Source organism: Nannospalax galili, unplaced genomic scaffold (genome assembly GCF_000622305.1).
Source record: "Nannospalax galili isolate Female #2095 unplaced genomic scaffold, S.galili_v1.0 scaffold388, whole genome shotgun sequence".
Taxonomy (NCBI): Eukaryota; Metazoa; Chordata; class Mammalia; order Rodentia; family Spalacidae; genus Nannospalax; species Nannospalax galili.
Genome location: NW_008360304.1, coordinates 5,081,999 through 5,086,910, shown reverse-complemented (window position 1 = coordinate 5,086,910; position 4,912 = coordinate 5,081,999). Strand labels below are relative to the sequence as shown.

Genomic DNA, 4,912 nt, shown 5'->3' with positions numbered 1-4,912 from the left:
TACTAGGAGAGGACTTTCTAAATTGGACATCAATTGCTCAGGAATTAAGATAAAGAATCAACAAGTGGTACCTCATTAAACTAAAAGGCTTCTGTACAGCAAAAGAAACAGCCAAGAAGTGAAGAGAAAACCCACAGAGTGGGAGAAAATCTTCACCAGCGACACATCTGTCAGAAGTTTAACATCCAGAATATATAACGAAGTCAAAAAACAAAGAATCAAGAAAGGAAGTAACCCAATTATAAGATGGGCTTAGGAACTGAACAGAGAGTTTTCAAAAGAAATAAAGATGGCTAAAAAGCATCTTAAAAGTTGTTCAACATCACTAGTAATTAGAGAAATGTAAATTAAAAGCATTTTAAGATTTCATCTTACCCCAGTCAGACTGGCTAACATCAAGAGAACAAACGATACCAAATGTTGGAGAGCATGTGGGGAAAGGGGAACACTCATCCACTGCTGGTGGGACTGCAAACTTGTTCAACACCTTTGGAAAGCTGTATGGAGAACTCTTAAAAAACTCCAAATGAACCTACCATTTGACCCAGCACCCACATTTATGGTGACCTGCCTATGAGCCCAGTACTCAGGAGGTGGAGATAGGGGATCCTGGGAGCAAGCTGGTTAGGTAGACTAGCCAATATCTGTGTTAAACAAGAGATTCTGCCTCAGTCTTTACAGTGGAGCACAAGTGAAAAAGACACTGTTGTGAGCTTCTGGTCTACACACACACACACACACACACACACACACACATCCCATGCACAAACAGATTTTTTTAACACACAACCCAATCACAAACAGAATAGTAAAAAGAAAATAAATTAAAAAGAAAGCAAAGATTAAAAAAAAAAAAAATCAGAGAATCTCAAATCGTCTAATCATGAAGATCTTAACAAACAAAACCAAACTAAATCCCAAAGCAGTAGATGCTAGGAAATAAACATAAGGGCAGAAATTAGTGGAGACTCAAAGAACAATACATAGACTCAATCGGAGTTGGTCTTTGAAAAAGTAAACAAATTTGAGAAACCCTAAGCCAATCTTACTCAAAAGAGAGAAACCAAACTAGCAAAAAATGAAAAGAGCGAGATTATAGTAGATCCCAATGAAATCTAGAGGGCTATAAGGGAATAAGTTATATGTCCAAAAGCCTGACAAATCTAGAATAAATTCCTCAATGCATAACATTAAAATTAAACAAAAAATACAAACCATTTAAATAGTTCTAACAAGCAGCAAGATTGAATCAGTAGACATGCAGCCGCCTGGAGAGAGAGAGCTGGTGTCCTACGTGAGCAGCTGCTAGTGCCCAGGACTGAGCCCTTAGGGAGGAGGAGGTGAGAAGATGGTGGAGGACCCCAGTGCTGCCCTTAGGAAAATGGAGATCTAGAAGATTAGGAACTAATTAAGAGGTGGAGACTGTCCGAGCCTTGGCACAAGCATGACATCATTAATCATTCCTCCCAAAGACCAGATTTCACAGTGACAAAAATGTTAGCAGATGAATTTGGAATTGCATCTAACATTAAGTAACAAGTAAAATGTCTTTGAGTCCTGGGAGCCATTACATCTGTACAACAGAGAATCAAAATTTATAACAAAGTACCTCCAAATGGTCTGGTTTTTTACTATGGAACAATTGTAAGAGAAGAAGGAAAGGAGAAGAAATCAACATTGAGCAGGGTGTGATGGCACAGGCCTTTAACCCAGCACTTTGAATCTTTCAAACCAATTAATACATCATTGTATTTGCGAGGTGACAAATTTAATACAGAGAGGCTGTAATCAAAAGTTTTAAAATTAGCTGATCTATCTTATGGTGGTGAAAGTGGATTCAATTAGGCTTGAATTATCTATGGGGGCCCTCTACAAGTTGAAATTCATTCAAGAGAAAAAATTAATAGGGTGATATTTTGATGAAATTAGCCAGGACACAGGTAAGCACTGTTTTGGAGTTGAAGATACAATAAAGGCTTTGGAAATGAAAGCTGTAGAGATTCTAATAGTCTATGAAAATCTGGATATAATGAGATATGCTCTTCATTGCCAAGGCACAGAAGAAGAGAAAATTTCTATTTAATTTCAAAATGTGAGAAGGATAAATCGCACTTCATAGACAAAGAGACTGGATGGGGACAGCAACTGACTGAAAGGATGCCTTTCTTGGAACGGTGTACAACTAGAAAAATTTGGAGCTACACTAGAAATTGTTACAGATAAGTCATGAGAAGGGTCCCAATTTGTGAAATGATTTGGTGGAATTGGAGGTATTTTTCAGTACTGAGTAGATTTCCAGGCAATGAATACCAAGGAGGGGATGATGAATTTTTTGACCTTACATGGATCTGGCAAAATGTAACTTACATTTTGAGCAGACTAGTGGTGGGGTCCAAATAGATCCATGCCTTACAACTGGAACATTCCAGAACTTATTTCATGAGCACTGGATACTGAAAAGAAAAGCAAAACAAAACCAGACCCAACCCTACACTTTGGTTTGTCCTGGTATCAGCACAACAGCCTACGAGTAAGACCTAAAGGCCACTTTGGACTAATTTAAAATGACTCCCAATTTTTACTTTTACTTGATGATAAAATTGGTCGCTCTTGTATTTTATGAAAAATATGATTTTTCAAACCTTCATACACAGAAGCAATAATACTTTAACTGCTGTAAACCTGTGGGGGTGCATGCCTTTAATCCCGGTACTTGGGAGGCAGAGGCAGGTGGATCTCTGTGAGTTCAAGACCAGCCTGGTCTACATAGTGAGTTCCAGGGCAGCTGAGGCTACAGGGAGGCCCTGTCTCAAAAAGACCAAAAAAAAAAAAAAGTTAATAGAAGTGATAGCATACTGATTTGTTTCTTGATTGGAGAATAATTAAATTGATGAATTTCACAGTGAATCATTTTAAAAATTGAATCAGTAATAAAAGGTCTCCTAACAAAGAAAAACCCAGGATGGGATAGACTTGATGTCAACTTTTATGGCATGGTATCATGACTAAGGATGAGGTAATATTGCTCCTCAGAGTGTTCCATAAAATAGAGAGTATATCCTTGGACTGTATTAATCTGATCCCCAAACCAGATAAGGGCACAACAAAAAAGAAAACTATAGATAACTTGCAAACTGAATTCAAGAACACAGTGAGAAGATTGTACACCATGATAAATTCACTTTATTCCAGGGATGCAAAGATGACTCAGCATATACCAGTCACTAAGCATAATGCAGCACACAAATGGACTTAAGGATAGAAATCAGATGGTCATCTCAATAGCTACAGAAAAGGCCTTTGACAGTATTCAACATCCCTTCATGATAAAAGTACCAAAGAAACTAGAAATCAGAAGGAACATATTTCAACAAAATAAAGACTGTATACGACAAATCTATATAGCCAATATTGTACTAAATACAGAGAAATTGCATTTCAGGAATGGGATAAGAGAGCTCATCCTCTTTGCTCTTATTAAAATCGTGCTTGAAATCTGAGCCAGAGCAATAAGACAATGAAAGAAATAACATGGATACAAATAAGGAAAGGTAAATTTAAGCCATCTGTATTTGAAGAAGACTAGAGCCAAGACAGTGGCAGTGGTCAGAGCACACCTTGACCAGGACTGCTTCACTATACAGACTTCTTTTTAAAAGATTTATTTTTAATTGTGTGTGTGTGTGTGTGTGTGTGTGTGTTTGTGTGTGTGTGTGTATGCTGAGATGGGGTCTCATTGTGCACACTCGACTGGCCTTGAATTAATGATCTTCATGCCTCAGTGTCCCGAGTACCGGGACTTTAGGATGCACCATTATTCTCAGCAAAACCAATTTGTGATGGTTGGTCTTGTCAACTTGACAGGATTCCCGGTTAGAATTCTCTTCTAGGCATGACTGTGATCCTCACTTCAAGAGAGGATTAACTGGTGGGGAAGGTTCCTTCTCAAAGTGAACAACGTCTTCCAGAGGGCTGCCCAGAAATACAAAGGTCCAGGGAAAAGCAGTATGTGTCTCCGTTTTTCTCTTTCTGAGTGAGTGTGCCCCCTTGTCCTTGTCCTCATCCTCATCCTTGTTCTCTTCCTGCTGCTGTTGAGCTGCTGCTGCAGCAGTCCTCCACTGACATTAGGTCCCAGCCTCTTAGGTCTTCCAATGAGGGCTTGATATCAGTGACTCTCTGGCAAACTTCAGGCTTTCAGCACTAGGTTGGGACTGCTGAAGCACTCTGCTTTTTGGACTGAGCAAACTGTGTTCTGTTCCTCTGTAGTGTGGGAGGAGCCATTGTTTCACTCCACAGTCTCCACTGTGTAAATAAGCCTCATAAATTCATATATATGTATGCGTATTTTATTAATTGGTTCCATTCCTCTAGAAATCCCTGCTTAATTTAATATTCATATAATTAAAAAATTACAGGTGAGATTGACAACTTAGGCTACAGTGACCTTTGTGTATACAATTTTAACATGAACTTTCTCAGAGATGCAGGTTAACTGAGACAAATATTTGCCATCTAGAATTGGCAATGGCATTGTACTATGCTGTGGAACCATCCGATAAATATACGATTATAAGGAAAACTGCAATCAAGAACAAAACAAATAATTCCTTCAGGCCATGGCGATGCAAGGAAGCTTAATAGATACACAGATCACTGTGCATTTCTTTAGAAAGGAGGAAAATGTTCCTCCAGAAGTAGAAATAAATAATGCTGATCAGTTAAGTACTGGTTTCTCTCACATTGGCTTGGAAGCACTTGTGGGCCTCCACATTCCTTTCCTAGGGCTGTCAAGCTTCCTGTCTATAGAGGCTTTGTTGGTAGTGAATGTAACTTTTGAAACTTCACATATGGAAAAACAAACTGAATGCTTATTTTAATGGGGACTTAGCTGAGTCTGTAAGCACAGGCATAC

General features: G+C 38.7%; 1 pseudogene; it reads left to right on the top strand.

The window, feature by feature from the left end:
* The first annotated feature begins 1,258 nt into the window (after positions 1–1,258).
* LOC103726783 lies at positions 1,259–2,400 on the top strand (annotated as a pseudogene).
* Positions 2,401–4,912: the final 2,512 nt, after the last annotated feature.